General features: G+C 45.3%; 1 long non-coding RNA gene across 1 annotated transcript in view; it reads left to right on the forward strand.

Moving 5' to 3' along the window:
- The first annotated feature begins 2,252 nt into the window (after window positions 1-2,252).
- LOC140213500 (uncharacterized) overlaps window positions 2,253-17,537 on the forward strand; it is a 32,635-nt gene continuing 17,350 nt past the window's right edge. The window contains exons 1-3 of the long non-coding RNA XR_011890349.1: window positions 2,253-2,308; window positions 7,423-7,580; window positions 16,493-16,569. This is a non-coding gene — a long non-coding RNA (uncharacterized lncRNA). The remainder of the gene's footprint in view (window positions 2,309-7,422; window positions 7,581-16,492; window positions 16,570-17,537) is intronic.

Consider the following 17,537-nt stretch of genomic DNA (forward strand, 5'->3'; position numbering starts at 1 on the left):
GGCGGGCTATCTTAGCGATAGATGAAGCAAATGGCTGGCGGCATGCTCTGCGTGTTATCCATAAACCAGCTCCAGAGTGAATATATATAAGTCATACCCGTGGCATGAAGCGACAGTTGCGATAGGAAAGAGGAGCAAGAACGCGTCGATTCTCTCCGGTACTCTGCCACCGACGTGCACCACCTACACAAATGAAGACGACTTGGATTGGAAGCTTCGTTGACGAAAATTTGCTTCTCAAAACGGGACTGTCCTCGCTCATCTGCGAATGTTTAAGTAATTCGCCGCACAAAGTGGTGCAAAACTTACAAGGCATATTATTTCCAGCAGCTATTGCGTTACTGCTTGGTGTTATTGTATTTACATATGAATTTTGTCCGCTTTTAGAGAAATACCTGCTTTCTTGTATAATTTTTACGAAAAATTATATTAAGCGGGGAAGGATGGGTGAGGACGGAAATTTACGTGCGTGAAATTGTCATCACAAAAATGTCGCAGTTTCGCTGAAAAGGGGAAATTATATTTGCTTTCGCATCGATTGCGATTGCAAATTATTACCTATACGAAGTAAGGATAGTAGTTTTATTGACCATATAAGCTTCTAAACAAAGCCGTACTAAGTTAACAAGCATGGCCTCGCGCGCGCATTGGCAAACATGAACACATCCCACTCGATGCACGTAGACACTGCTGCCAAAACGCGGGTGTGAGGAAGGACGGCAGCAGTAGCGAGCGAATTTAGCTTTGTGCTGATTGTTCCTTCAATTTAGACTAAGCGGCGAGAAGAGATTGCGCTGCGTAGCCAGATTAAGATCCTTGCGAAGAAGGTGCTCCTCAGTTTTTTTTTCCTGGCCATTACTGTAATGAAAGAGCGACTCGTTAAAAAGTCTTGTCAACATCGTGTGTCCCGGAGCCAGTTCGCACACTTTGCTGACCTTTGGTATTGTAGTTGCATTTCATCGAACTGACGACAAACTGTTCGACAAACTGACCAACACATTTTCCCCTCTTGGCACACACAATATATATATACACACACACACACGCACACACACACGCACGCACGCGCGCGCACACGCACACGTGCGCACACACACACACACACACACACACACACACGCGCGCGCGCGCACGCACGCACGCACGCAAACACGCACACATACACACACGCACGCACACACGCGCACGCGCGCGCACACACGCACACACACGCACGCGCGCGCACACGCACACACGCGCGCACACACACACGCGCGCGCACACGCACACAGGGTTATCCACGGAATGCGTTCCTAGTCCTAGAAGTAGAGGGAAGTTGCGACTACCAAAAGAAAACTTCCAAAGGAAGATTTGAAGCGCTCCATTCGTGAAGGTGATGAGTGCTTCGAGAAGTGTAGAAACGTTGAGGCTCATAATTTTATAACGCACTGAATTTCCGCCCATTTCTAACGGAATAGTGAAACTGAAGTGAAGGATAGTGCACCTGCTACCTCCGTAGTGATTACATTTGTGACTGACGTCACTGTGTACGCCTCAACGTCAGACAAGCAAAAAGCAAGCGATATCGCCGCTTCACATGGACGCTCGCTCCATGTTGTCAGGCGTAAACACACACGTCAATAATGCGCGTCCACTGAGGATGTGACAGCTCCCCTCTTCAGCACTTCAATTTCTGTTTTATGTGTGAAAATGGCAGCAACTGGTTACGCTGCAAAATTTTACAGCGCCAACTTTTTTCATGTCGGCAAACAGTAATGAGCTTATGGGCTTCGAGTCTCTTACTGCTGTAAATAATCTAGTGCTCTTGCATAAAACGTTCTACCCTAGTTTGCATATCTTGTATCTATTACTACCTGAAAACATATTGAAATTAATGGTTTTGTGAGGAGAGAAATGCACAGGAAATTGTTTTAATAATATTCGTTCGTATTCTAAGAATAACGAACGCATTTCATGAAGCATCGGGTATATATACCAAACGATATTTATGGACGTGCACTAGATAGGTTGGACTGATAATGTGAGGAACTCTCCAGCTGACATTTCAATGTCAAAACTCTCGTACGACTCGGTGCTCTTTCAACTGCCCACAAGTAAGGATGAATTTTATTCTCAATAATTTTTCTGAGAACGCTGACGTACAAGACGAGATATATGTTACCTTCCACTGTTTTCAAGCTTCACAAAGATGTTGTGCGCCGTCTTAAAGTCATCTAAGATGATATCCACTATCCTTTTTTCTTTTTTTGCAATAACGGCAGCAGACTTCGACTACCACGCCAGGCCAAAATTTCCAGATGCGTTACAGGTAAGAACGCACATTTTACCGTAAACGCGAGGATAGATTTCATGCGGAACGACAATTTACACCTGCCCATGGAGCCGACATTTCAGTTTCCATTCACTGAGTGTGGGTGCACTATCCGTAAAGGACCAAAAATAATTTCATACAATGCTAAAATTAATTTCGAATACACTGGTGTGCTAAGAGAACAATGTTGCCAGAAACATAGTTGGTGTATCAATTGCTGTTCGGTCGCAGTACTGGCAACCAGATCAGCAGCATACGCAGCGATTTCTAGGTGCCGGTGTTATTTTTTTTTTCACTCCCTCTAGCAGAAGTCTGCGCACACTACATGAAGCAAAATTTGAAAGTGAAAATAGGGTCGACATTAGAATGCGTCAAAATGTCGTCATGTCTGACACATGTTGAAACGAGTACACGCTATGGCAAGGAAGTGTGAGTGCGTCACGATTGTGTGAATGCGTTCGGAATGTGTTGTATTGTGAATGCGTGTTGACCAAACTACATTCCAAATTTTGACATGTAGATGATACGTTTGCTCATGCATATTGTGCATTTGATTGTTGAGTAATGAATCTTACAGGCTTATAAAAGCACTTCCGCATTGTCCTTCATCGCCATTCTCCTCCCTCGCACTATTAAGAAATGGCAAGATGGTTTACGAATGCTTTGGTACGTACGCTGGGGTCAGCTGCAAGGATCTACCAAAAAGTTTATACTTTATTTGAGCTTTCACATTACCCAAAATAAACAAATTTAAACGTAGCCAAGGAATATAAGCACAGTATGTCGTTTGGCTTCATGGCGCGGCATCGTATTGTTTCATTTTTTGCATGGCAGCTTTCCCCATAGCACTGAGATGTTGGCGGTTGCTACATCGTCATCTTCTGGACATGTGGGCTTTCTTCGTATCTGTGCTACCAGTTTAGATATACCTTGTCAAACGCTGTACATGGTTTGCTATAAAGGCAGGTATAAGTGCACACTGCCGCAAGTCGCCATAACGATACGTTGCACGAGTGGAACACAAGCTTCGTGCGAAAATTCCATAAGTGCAATGGATTAGCGAAGCACACGAGGATTGACTGCAGTTATAGTTTGGGGAATGAAGACAATTATGCAGCGGCGAAAAGTTTGACCTGAATTTTCTGTAATCAAGAGAATAAGTTAAAAAAGAAGACAACGACGAAGTGTTGACTACGAAGCAGGTCTCATGAAATAATTGTAGTACACCTAAGCACTCCTTATTAACGTCCCTAGATACGAACCCTTATACAATTGTATCATCCTTTTTGCAATCGATGCCATCCTTATCAAACTTTTTCTGTCCATATCAAGCTTATCGGACTCGGTCCACTCCTTATGAATCCTTATCAGTGCTTATTAAGCTTATCAGAATTGCTCCGACTATTACAAGCCCGTATTACTCATTAGTACCTGATCTATCCGCATCGAACCATTACCAACCGTGATGACATTCATATAATACCTCATCACTCCTTATCAACTCATTGACTGCTTATCTATGTATGCTGTGCGATGTGAAGCGAACGACCGGTCAGAGATTGGTGGAATTTCGGTCGCTGAAAGAACGCCCCAATGGAAGGCGCATCCCGTGGCCACCAAAATGCACAGGGCATGTGACGTGTTTCAAGATGAATTTTCACAAAATCGGAATGTTACAAATGTCTACAATGCTCCAAGTCCGCTCTACATGCGGTCCTGGAGATGGCTTTTGTTCCATCATCACCAATTCTTTCAACAAAGCCTTCTTAGAAACGGTTCTGAATTGACATTTGTTTCGTACCACCGGTTCAACTCATTCATGTGGTTCAGATATATCAGGTGTTTCATCGAATACTTTGAAAATTTTTAAAAATTGCGTGTGGCAGATACCAAAATTCTAGGCCATGAGTTGGTCTGCTCAAAGAGACGGCCATTACTTGCGGAAATATTGAAATACATAATAGACAAATTAACAAAAATTCACTCATTAGGATTATAATTAGGTACCTTATGGCACACATTGCAATTTACAAATTCTGGCGGGTGTGTCCGCAAGGCGGACACACATGGAACAAATTCTTAGGAAGACACTTGTTTCGAGATATTAATTCGCGAACTTCTTGGAGAATTGCATTAGCGTTAGAGTCACTTTTGTGCTCGAATGCAGAAAACGATGTTTTGTTAAGAAAGTAAGTTAAACGACCGTGCATATTTACCGCAAGTTTGACGGCGCATATCTCTTAAGTGGGGGCATCCACACATCTATATTCAAGTGAATGTGCCTTGCAGTCTCTTCCACAAGAACTTGTAAATTGCAATGTGCGCTAATGTAAGTAGTTAGAAACGTTATTCGCAATTTTTTGTTAGTTACTCGATTGTGCCTTTCAATTTTTTTACGCAACTAATGTCCCCCTGTTCGAGTAGATCAGCTCCTACACTAGAATCGTGCTATACCACAGTAAATTTTTACGTTTTGAAAGTATTCACCTTCGGCAGTCGTGGGTGTTAGCCCAGTGGTTGAGACACTCGGCTTCGTAGCGTGGGGTCGTAAATTCGAAACCCACCACTTTGAACACTTTCCCTTTAAAAGTTATTCTGTTTTGTACAATATTTTCTTTATAGCGACTCGTCTTACGTGACAGACGGACAGGTTTCATCGTTGGATAGGCATACACATGCTGACTCATTGAAAAAAGTTGAGAGGGTAAACCTTGCATGGTGTGCAAGTGAGTACTCGGCAGATAGCTTTAGCAGTTAAATATCACGGCTTCTCTTTGTTTTCGCGGTATTTCGAGTGCTGGCAGCACCTTCAGTGGTACGCAGGACAAGCAGTAGGACCGAAGTAACATTTCGGCGGCAGGAGATTCCACGTCGCTCCAGACGCCCAATGGGTCAGTGTGAGGAAGTCATACAACAGTGATACACCGATGCATCGACTTGCCACTACCGAAGAAGCGCTGGCCGATTATAATTGCAATTTGCACCCGTTTTATCCTTCATACCGCATTGCCATCCCTAATATGAGACGCCTCATGCGAGCGGTTCGCGATTTCAAGAGCAGACGCTCGAAAATGCATATTCTAGTTTGCCAGGACTTGCAAACTGCAGTGTAATATTACCGGATGCGCATAAATGTACGCATCGCATGTCATTCTTCTTGCGATGGACGTCAGCGGCATTGTTTGCCAAAGCTCTGCTGGCAACATACGGCAGCCGCCCGGTACCATACTACTCTCTCCGCCTGGTATGGCAGTAAAGCCACCGGTTGTCAGACGGTGGCTTTAGACATTTAGCGGACATCTGTTCAAGGCTCTTAGTTAATTCGTTCTACGCGAAGCTATGGACCCACAGATGCAATGACTGATAGATGTCATCAAAGTACTGTCACGTGTTTCGATTCTTTGCGACTTGATCCCCAGGCCTTGCGATATCGTGAGGGTATAGATGGGGTGGATGGAAGGGGAAGGGAAGTCATAGCCCCGATGTAAAGCGCATTGAGCTGTTGAGCACTGCCACCGAAACACACGACAATACAGTGATGGCATGAACAGGTGATAGCATTTATGGGTCCGTAACTTCGCGTACAGCCGAAAAACCAAGTGCCTTGAACAGGGTAGCCAGCCGGTCTGAGAACTGCCTAACTTCCCTGTCTGTCCGTCTATTCCTGCAAATATTTAGAAACGCTAATCAGAGCTATGTCCACGCCAGGATCCTTCGAACAAAAGTGCAGACTTGCTTAACACGCCAAGCGAGACAGCACGTATATAGCCGTGATGAAACCGCAGCGGAACCAACCAGTGTCGTTAACAGCTAGGATAAAGTATTTTGTGAAACATTTACTGCAAGAATGACTTTGACTGTGCGCGTCAGTCTAGTTTTTGTATGAGCTACACACTTTTTACATTGAGCAGGGCATTTCGCGTTAAAAGGTGTCAAAATCATGTTGACGTCGCAAACCGTTCCTAAACAAAAACAGCTTTTCTCGCACTACCAAAAAAAAATGTTACCGTAACATGATTCCCACGCTTAAAAATTAGGTCTTTCTTTTTAACTTATTGATTTTTGTCATAGTCACCGCAGCCCCTTGTTTTTTTTTCTTCATTTGTTCCATGAGGACTATAATGTCTGAGCTGACACTATCACAGGAGGCAGCACGTACCATATCCCACGAACATCACGAACTCGCTAGCTGTGAAAAGCGGAATGTCTCGTAAATTCTGTATGGCGTCTACACAAGAAACTCCACCAGGTGCATCTTGCCCTGCTGGAATCAGTATACAGTGAAGCGTTCCGTAAGTGTATTAGAAGTGCTGAAACATGTGTTTGTGTTTATTCAATGTGAGTACAGAGTAAAACCAAACGCTTTGTTTAGTTGGCAAAGAATGCAACGCACATTTGAACACTACCACCGTCATAGGGGTTGAAAGAGGCAAGCTGGCTTTTGTTGCTATTTGTTTGTGGTGCCAGATCTCGCCCTGGAGGCGCATATGAGGCCGTCCAAGTAGTTGCTAAGCGGCGCAACGCGTGCGTAAATTGAGGCCATCACCTCCGGTACCCTCTCTCTCGTCTCATCGTGACTCCCCGCGTCGTGGCCCCCTCGCCCTCTCCACCATCGGCCAACGAGCCGCAGTCACTGGTCGACATCCATTTCTACATTGAACTGCTGCGGGCATAGTAGTGTAAGCCATCGCTTCTTGATGGCACCGAGTATGAGCTATTCAGCGAGAACGCACCAGCAGCAGGAGCACCAGGAGCAGCAAGCAATCATGGTCAGCAAGAGAGGCGCACAAGGGTCCACAAAGAAAGTTTTGCTTTAAAAGACTCGCACAGTGTCCTCTAACAAGCAGAAAAATTTCATCTGGAGCACTGATTTGAAGAACTTCATATGAAGTCACAATTTCTGTGACATGGCAAAAACACTTTACTTGAGCTTTTAGAGGGCTTGATACATTGCCTCAACATAAGCTGATACTTTTTTTCAGTTTCTAGGGTAGATTATTGCGTCGGTCGCATTGGTGAGTGCTTCAGAGTAGGATTCATAGTGGATTGCGGTTTCTTCTTAACAAAGAAGGATTACAATTCTAATGCGATTATCTATTCTTCCAACCTAGTTCTATCAACAAGGAAAAGTAATCTATGTGGTGAAAAGAACTTATAAAGTGAAAATAAATGGTTACGAGACGACGTGCATTTACAATAAAGTGGACCGTGTATCTGGAAACTCCGTGTATCTTTACCAAGGCTACAAAAATGGTAGTCGACCTGTTCGGTGAGTGCACTGTATCATATTTAATTCGTATATTATTTGTAAATGTTTAAGTGCTAGTTCTTGCTCTGGAGCTCCTATCTAAATGCTTGGGAACGGAGAATTGTTTTCCTCGGCAACCATTGCAACAATTTTAATTAGGTTTGCTGCTTTAACGGAATAGTTTAGAATAAAATCACACTTAGAAGCAGATTACTTTATTAAGACGGCCATCTCATCTGTAAAAAATGCTGCTGTTACTTAGTAATGCATCTCTGAATTCTATAAAAGCACCCTGCATCTACTCGTTCTTATCGCTGTACGTGGTATATTTGCGCGTTGCCTGTCTTAAAACGTTGAACTACGAAGTAGCTCCCAATACAGATCCTAGCACATTACCACGTTTCTGATTACAAATAATGAATAAAGTAACAATATTTATATTTCATAAACTGCGCTTAATATAACATCTAAAGCGGACAAAGTCTGGCGATGCACTATCACCACCACTACACGTGGAAGTATTCGCAATATCACCACTTCGTTCGTTTGAGTGCACCTTCCATGCTTGGGCACCCCACCTGCTTCGATAACACCGACACATGAAATCTGCCTTCATTCGACCCGGTGAAAGTAGATGTACAGCGAAGCTGTTGCCGACATAAGACAAGCACAATCGACGTTCTACAGGTACCACCACCCCAACTGACGTTGTTTTCTAATTAATTAGAATTATTCGAGACATTTCAGTAACTCAGCTTGTAAATAAACTTATGCATGGATATTATATCTATAATGGAACCCATGAAGATATACTGTACTAATTTCGTGTTTTTTTGTGATTTATTTTGAAGTTTGTCCCCGGTCGTCTCAGTGATTACTAATTGTATTTCTTCCACGCACTTCAGTAACTCAACTTGTAACTAAACTTCCGCTCCGATATCATATCTAACACGAAACCCACAAACTTTGTACTGTACTAATGCTCTTCTATCTTTCTTTCTTTATTTTTTATTTCCTCCCCGGCAGTTTCAGGCAGTGAAACGGAGTGCTGCGCAAGAAATAATAGTGTAACTCCATGTACCTGCCACTAAAGTAGCTGCTGTTCGGACCTCGAGCATAATCAAATAAGAACACTTGAACATCAAGAAAGATCACAGAAAGTCCAACTTTGCCTTCCACTAGAATCATAGGTCGGCAGGACCTGCGCCATATCAACTCAACCTTGCTGTGCGTTACCAATCACGTGTCAATGAAGCCTAATAAAATCCTCCGAAAGTGAGCCATCCAAGGCGACGGCGACTGCCAGCAGCCCTGCACCGGTTGCGCCAAAGGACATATTCCCCGGCGGCAAGGACCAGCTTTCTGAATGCACTTCGCGGACACCGGCCCTTCCTGTAATAGCGAGTCACATATAAACTGCGCATAGATAGGTCCATTTGCACTTTATGCGTATATACGTAGACATGTCCATACACGAACCGCAAGAAAGTCCTGGCCTACACGGAACTTGCGACGGTTTGAGCCACCGTCTCTGTGTTTTCGCAATTAGGGCACCTGGCATGTTGGTCCATCCCCCAGCGCTGTACACGTTCTAGTGTAAGCAGGATTCTTCCTGCCCTTTAGCACTGCATTCCGCTACCTTTTTAGGGAGCCTGGTCGACGTAACTTACAACGATGGGAACGTCGGTGGTGGGCTATTTAAGGTGGACCGGGTGGATACGAGCATTTCGCGGAGCCACGCCGGCGCTACTCCTTTTGGCTCTACCTTGGGGTCGACGGCGCTGTGTTCATGGAAGAGCGAGATGACTGCCCTGTAACACTGGCGAGTCCTGAGCACTCGTGCACAGGTCCTCTAAAGCTCGGGGATGTAGTTCCCTCTGTGGCGCAGCTTATAAGTGCATGGCTAGCGACCATGTAGGTGCTCCTACGTTATCCAGGATGGTCATTAGTATCTAAAGGCCCAGGAGTAGCGCCGTCGTTTCCATACAGGGCAGGCTAAAGCTGCCTTGGCGCAATGGTCGCCGTAGGGCGTCCCTCTGCAGTCGTTCTTTGCCGCCTTCCGAGAAGAAAGAGAAAACGGCATGGCTCAGGGCTTGCAGTACTGATCTCAGAGATACTGTGACATGTGCAACATAAAATAAATGCACGAAAAAGAGTCACTCAACAAGCTAGGTTTTCTTCTAAAGAGAGAAATTGCAGAACCTTGCCCTTTGAGTAGCATCCATAACCTCTAGGTCGAGCGGTCCCCGTACATCCGGGGCAAGGTCAGACCTATCGAACTCTACACCAAGAAGTATAATCTTTCCAACTATTTTAAAGGTACGTTTAGACTACGTAAGTAATGTGCCGACACTTTACAAGAAACGCAAGCGCAAACGCTAAAAGTGCAACTCAATTGTTCAGACTACAATCATATGAAGCGTTAAGAGTGCAACAATCGTCACACACGCAAGTGTATTTGTTGAAAGGTCCGCGACCTTCACCTTTCATACTGATACTACAGTTAAGATGTGGCCAATAAGCACAGCAGCTTCGGTGTTAAATTTCCCGTGACGCGGCTTCCGGCATCCCCAGTTAGAGCAACAGCCATGACTGCGGGGTGTACACAGCAATGTCCACTTCATTTCTACCACTCCGGGCACTTCAGTTTGTTGACGCGCCGGTCGACTAGCTCCAGATCGCCTGCACATCACCCATGCTGAGTTCAAATATATGCACCCCGAACAAAATGCCCACCCTTCCGACGGACCATGGGTATCGCCACTTCATCTGAAACTGAAAACACCACCGACTGGTGAACTCCGGGGATATTATACTTTCCACGCCCGCACCTTTCTCGACGGGCACCCCATCCTTCACATGATGGAGTTCCACCATCGCATACACGGTTGTCACGTCTTCTCCGTGCTTGATCTTGCCAAGGCCTGCACGAAAGTTCGTGCCAGGCCGTAGGTTCCTGCAATGCTTTTCTGTGGGTCCTCCAATCAGCTGCACAACTTCAGTGATCCGGGTATCTACGCCTCTACACGCCTAGTGGCTGGCCGCTATGTTTGGTACTCTGCGCACCGTGACTGTGGTATCTGGGTTCGCACTTGCATTTTGCGAACGTGGCAAATTTACCTGGCACGTTATTTCGCCACTCAGAGCATTTCCATACATTCAGAACGATTCCAACAGACCCACCTACGCATCACTGAGCTCTTTCGACCTGCCGGAGAGTATTTCTGCAGCCTCATTACCATCGACGGTTTCACTTGATGACCTGAAGTATGGCCGCTTCAAATCATCTCCGAAGAAGACGTTAGGTCAAGTTCAGTTGTATATCCTGTGTTGGCATCCCTCCTCACGCCACAACCGATTACCGACGGCACTTGGAAACTCGCCTCTTCAGGATCCTTGGGCCCGCCACTGGTTTTGAGCGACTGAGGACCACAAGTTACCACCCTTGTGCCAACGGGATTATGGGACGTTTTCACCGATAAGCCAAAGCAGCCATATGTGACAGTCCAACTCACCCTGGCACGAGGCTCTCGCAGCCGTAGCCCTCGGTCTTCGCGCTGCATTCAAATTCACCTTACAAACGATGCCTGCAGAACTGGTCTACGGGGCAACACCACGCCTTGCCGGGACAATTTCTCTCGACATCATCGGATGGGACCACTTCGGATGCCCTAAATTTCATGGCCTTCTTTTTCTAAATTTCCGCACACACCATTTAAAGTCAGCGTCATTTGTCTTCAAGAAGCTCGCAACGCGTACGCTGGCCTTTGTCCTTGGTGACCCCGTTCATACTTCTTTCCCGCCGCCTTACACCGGACCCTACCGTGCTTTTCCTCGCGAGGCCAAATCTTTTTAACCTGCGCATCGAAGTGAAGGGCGTCTGCATTTTCATCAACCGGTTGGAGCTTGCATACATTATCTACAAGGAACCGTACACACCCAGCGCGCCCTTAGGACTTGAACTCTCGTCACCACACCACCTGTTATAGAATTCGGCTTCAATTGACAGACTGCTGTCACCTCTAAGATATCTATAGTCCAAAGGGGGGGGGGGGGGGGCGATACATTATCGCCACCACTACACATGGAAGCACTTCCACTGTCAAAGCTTAGCATGGTGAGACCCAACTACTACGCCTGCGCACTGCACCAGACCTAGAAAACTGCACTAGCTATAAACATGTTTCGTGCCTTGGAAACGTACCGCTTAACTTATAGGTCGCTGAACCAGAATTGCTACGCAGAGGGCCTTCGGCTTCAAATTTGCTTCAATAATGCTTTAACCAACACCATTTGGACAGTGGAAAGCCCACACTCTCCGTTGAATAACATCGTGCTACCTTGCCCGACTTTCATAGATTCGATGGGGCATGCTCGAAACGCAGCGTCGCGGATTATTACGTCAATGCTTTCATGCCGCTGCACTTCACAGAGCAAACTTTGGGTCAAATAGCATGATGTCACGAAACGGTGTGAAGAACTGTTATCTACGTGGTGTTGTTCTAACGCACATACGTTTGTAATTTAGTAAAAGCATAATAAACCTCCGTGCTGGAATTCGGAAATTCGTAACCCCACAAATGTATTGCATTACACGCTGCTCTGAAATACACAACAGTATTTCGTGATCATGGCTTAGGAGTACACTCGTGAACAATAAAAGTTCATGTAAGCCGGAAATTGAATGAAGTGATTGCTGGGAATTTTAGGTGCCAATACCATGATTTGAATATGAGGCATGCCGTAGTAGAGGACTCCGGAATAATTCTGACCATCTGGGGATCTTCAACGTGCCCCCAAAGCACGGGACACAGGCGTTTTGGAATTTCACCCCCATCGATATTCGGCCGCCGTGGCCTGGATTTGGTCCTGTGGGTTCATGCTTAACAGGGCAATACCACAGCCGTTAAGCCGCCGCTAAGCCAGCTCGCCAGGTAAACTGGAAACTAATATATTGAGTTAGCCCCCTTGACATGCTTCAATAGTGACAGTTTGCAAAACTGATAGCTGTTTTTTAATGTCAGTAGTTTTTTAATGATAATTCACGCACCTTCAGTGTATTCGATTCTATATTTAACCCATTTCCTTTCATGCCAGCTTGGGAAACATGATGTGTGCCACAGGGTATTTGCGACTGAAATATCTGCCAAAACTTATGTGCCACTGAGTATATGGCATTGGGTTTCTGCCTCTCTTTCATGAACTTCTTTGACTCCAACTTGGGCGACTCAAGCTAGGGCACGCGCGAGTTTTCGTTGCACTTGGACGAATAGCTCTCCGTCTCGCTCTCTTCCTAGCATGCTTCCTAGCATTAGGTCAGTACCACTTCATAAGTGCCACTGGTTATTTCCCAATGGGTATGTGCCGATGGAAATGTTCCGATCTTCAAGCAACCTCTTCTACACCGCAAGAGCAGCAACGGCCGATCCAGTGGGGACGTGGAGTGGTGGCAGCTTATGGGGCCCTGAATGGTGTTCCACCTTACGAGCGATTCCCCCCACCTCATTCGAAATAAATCTTTTCTCTCTCTCGCTCTCTCTTCTACATCAACATAGCTCACTGGGTGTTTACCGGTCTTCATAAAGAAATGTGGCAGAACCAATCTTACGATGACTGTCGACGGTAATCGCCTTGATAACGGTGGGCAAATAGACGCAATATTTCTAGATTTCACGAAGGCCTTCGATCGTGTTTCGCACAGTAAGCTGATTATAAAACTCCGACATCTACTGCAAAATCATCGTCTCGTTCAGTGGCTTCACTCCTACCTTTCTAAACGGCACCAGTACGTCCAGATCTCTGGTTCCAATTCTCCACCAGCTTCAGTTCTTTCGGGAGTCCCTCAAGGCTCCGTTCTTGGTACACTTCTGTTCCTTATTTATTTAAATGACTTGAGTTTCGATTCCCCTGTGCGATGCCGTTTTTTCGCAGACGATTGTGTTGCATACCTACCTATTCAATATGCTGAGGATCATAGTATACTAAACGATTACCTGTCAGAGGTTTCGAAGTGGCGTCTGCCCTGGGAAATGTCTTTAAATACCTCAAAGTGTGTAAAAATGACAATTACACGCAGGAAGCGCGTTCATAAATACACATACAAAATTAACGGCACAGCCATTTCTCAAGTAAATGAATACAAATACCTGGGGGTTGTGTTTAGCAGTAACTTAAGCTGGAGCTCGCATATCGGGCATTTGGTTTCAAAGGCGTCCAACAGGCTTTGGCTGTTAACAAACCACCTAAAGCACTGTACAACTAAACAATATTATCAGCCTACACTGCATTAGTACGCCCATTGCTGGAATATGCAGACGTTCTTTGGGATCCGCACACCCAATTAGATATAAATCGCATCGAAGGCGTTCAGAAGAAAGCACTAAGATTCATCAGCAACGCATATGGTTGACATGTGTCTGGTACTAATCTACTAAGGCAATCCGAACTCCAGACGCTTCAATCCCACCGCAAGTTACACCGCATAAAACTGCTGCATGGTATTATTAATAATTGAACCAACATTAATTTTAATTCTTACATGGAATATAATACTCCTCGCCCAACACGCGGCATACACAACTCGACAATAATAGTGCCACGATGCCGAACTAAAGCTTACCAGTTTTCTTTCTTTCCAAAAACAATATCAGAATGAAACGGGCTTCCGCGTGACGTGGTCAGCTTGACAAACCAAGATTCCTTCTTATCTGCTGTCGTATATCTGTTATAGACGCAGTGTGTTTGTTCATGCTCTTATATTTTGAATTTTTTTAAGAAACGCAAAATATTTGTTCTTACTCCTGTGCGCGCTTTTTATTGTGTGTGCGCTCGCTTTCTTGTATCGCGTTGTACAGCGATGTATCCTTGTTCCACTCCTGCCTTGGCTACCAAATGGCGACAGGCAGTATTGAATAAAATAAATAATGGTTTAGCATTGAGTGATATAGCGACACAACCGGCCTTCACCGTCCAAACGATTTATGTGCGAGGCATTTACTGTAGCGGGTCTCCTCTTTCGCACTTCCCTAAAAAAACCTGGCGCCTTCTAGCACCACAGTCGCGAAACCTGCACGTGGCCTCCGAAATGCATGACGCACCAAGGCATGCGAACGCTGAAAAACGCGTCAAGCTACAATCGGGATCATCTCTCTCCCTACTGGACGGACGGACGGACCGACGGAGGGACAAACAGATGGGCGGATGGATGGACTGATGGATGTACGGACTGATGGATGGACGAATGGATGGACGAATGGATGGACGAATGGATGGACGGAAGGACGGACGGACGGACGGACGGATGGGCGGACGGACGGACGGATGGACGCACCGGCGTTCCATTCATTTCCCCTGCTACGTGTTGCTTTCAGAACTGCGACGGCGCTTGACGGAGACGAGCGCTCTTGGGGAAGCGCGAACGAAGAATGCAGCTGCTATTCATGCCTCATACCTAACTCGTTTTGACGGTGGCAATGCGTTGGGTCACTATATTTATCCATTGCTAAACGCATTACCGTCGACCGACATCGTGAGATGGGTTACACCGATTGGTTTTCATGAGGCAGGGGTTTTCTTTAGAACGGTGAAAAGCGTGGTTGCATACGAATTAGAAAGTTAAAAAATACGGAATTATATCTTTTGCAGAACGCTCTGCAACATTCTCATTGGAAGTTCAACTTTTACGTCAACGATTACGAAGTTAGCAGATAGGATTAACTAACTATAAGTTTAAGCATCATATAAATACAGTGTGCCTTGCTGCGTATATTAGCCAGGAACACGCATGTGATCGCGTCGTAGTAGAGTGCTTCGGCATATATTTATTGATGCGGGAAGTTTGTTGAGTTACCGTGTAAAAATAGAGAGTGAGAAACAATGTGTAATGCTACCTTTATTACATCAAATTTTTCAGTGCTACGAGATAAGGAGAACAAATGTTGAATACCGAAATTTTCACCGGTAGACCATACAAGGGAGCAGCATTTCCAAGGGAGTGTCTCTTTGGCAGTGAGGCGAGGTTGACAGTGTTTCTTCACGCTTTTAAGCTTTGAACGCTTTGTAAATTAATGAAATAAAAAAAAACGTTTGTATTCTCAGTCGGGCCACAGGCGTGTAAGTGCAGGCTGGGTTGCGAGAATGCGGAGGAAGGGACCGGAGGCGTAGTGCTTGTTGATTAGGGCGACAAGGGCACTCAGAAAGAAAATATTGATCATGGAAAGGATGAAGAAGGGCGATGTGGCGTAGCGGGCAGACGGCGACTGGCAACAAGTAGAGAAAGAACTATGGCGGCAAAGCGCAAGTGTGCGTGTCACAGATGTAGGCCGGAAAAAAAAAAAAACTGAAAGGGGGTGAGTTTGTACAAGAATGGGAGGGTAGAAGGCAGAACGAGTAGGCAAGGGATTTTAAGATAGGGCGTACTTGTGACAAGGAATATCCGGGCAGTAACGTCGTGCACACTTTTGCGATGTCGTGGCGGGACAATAAACAACAGTGAATGTAAACGGATATGTGGCTTTTATTGCTATTTTTAGGCGGAGAAGACTATTAGGAAGAGGAGAGTGGTTATCGACCGTTTTATTATTGTGCGCCGGGCACTCTAGAGAACGGGTGGCTGCCGGAGAAATAAATTTTGTTCTTTTTTCCTCGTTTCTTCAATTGCGCGCAAACGAAACAGCGGAGAGTGGCCAGGCTTTATATTTCTGGGCATACATGCCGCGTTATATAGACCATACCACCTCAGCGCTCATCCCGGAGGTATGTTAGCCGGTACTTCGTCTAAATGATTTATTTAGTAGACTCTTCCTATTTAAAAATGAAGCCGTACTTTTTATTGTGTCAGCGGGTGCTTTGAAGCTCGATTTTAAGAGCACGACATTCAAGTGTTCAGATAAGGGACTTGGTTGCTGAGCAGGGTTACACTTCTTTTTTTTCAGATACAAAGTCAAGGTAGACATTTCTACATATCAAATGGCAGATCAGGCACCATCACTATTCGCCGTAAGACAAGATGGTAAGACAGCTGATTCTCTGCCGCATTTCCATTTCCAAACATCTTCCGTTCGCGTTCAAAGTTTATTGTATTACAATATTTCTTTTCATGCACCGTACAATGAACTTTCATTATGAGTAAGCTAGATTCACTAATTCTTTTACACGTCTTTTTGCTACTTCCATGCAGCAGATCTGCTTAAATAAACCGAATCATTATGATGCAACGCAGCAATATTCTAGTGTAATGGCTTCCTTAAAGCTAGCAGTGCAATAACCGCCAGAAGGCCTCTCTAGTGCGCCCACCTCGACAGCCAAAGAATATGGAACGTGAATCAGAAATTCTACTGCCTTTCGAAGAGAAGGTCTTAGCCGACTTCAGACGAATTTGGTGTATATGGTATCTGGGTACCTTGTAAACACTTCCAGAAAAAAATGCGGTTGGTTAGGTCTCTTGCGCATGTCACATGAACATGATGATGGCATTAAATGATGCCTCGTCATGCCGAGAATGTACGTACCAATAGTCAGCAACTAAGAATATGATAAAACACGTGCATAAGTACCGTAAACGTGGTAGGATGTGAGTCTTTGTGTCATTGCCGCCCTCCCCCGTGCAACCGCCACTTTCCATGTAACATAACTCCCGCGCCTTCCGCCAGATGTCGTGTAGTGCTCGAGTTTGATTAGGCCTATAAATGAAGTAGGGGCTTTAGAGTTTGAGTGCCCAGAGACAAAAAAACATACCGGAGCAAATATTAGCAACAAGATGAAGCATGTGTATGCTGCATCGAAAATCCGGAGGCCACTCAGCACATCTTAATAAAATGTGAAGGTACTCACCCAGTCAGACCCGTAGGTAACGGACAACTTTCGGAAGCGCTTGGAGTTAAAGTGTGCTGCAGCATCAACCGGTCAGCAGTCGAGATAAGCACGATACGTTTAGTGTATTGGAGGAGAAAAAGCACGGCAGGGGCTCATGCGATAAGA

Source organism: Dermacentor andersoni, chromosome 10 (genome assembly GCF_023375885.2).
Source record: "Dermacentor andersoni chromosome 10, qqDerAnde1_hic_scaffold, whole genome shotgun sequence".
NCBI lineage: Eukaryota > Metazoa > Arthropoda > Arachnida > Ixodida > Ixodidae > Dermacentor > Dermacentor andersoni.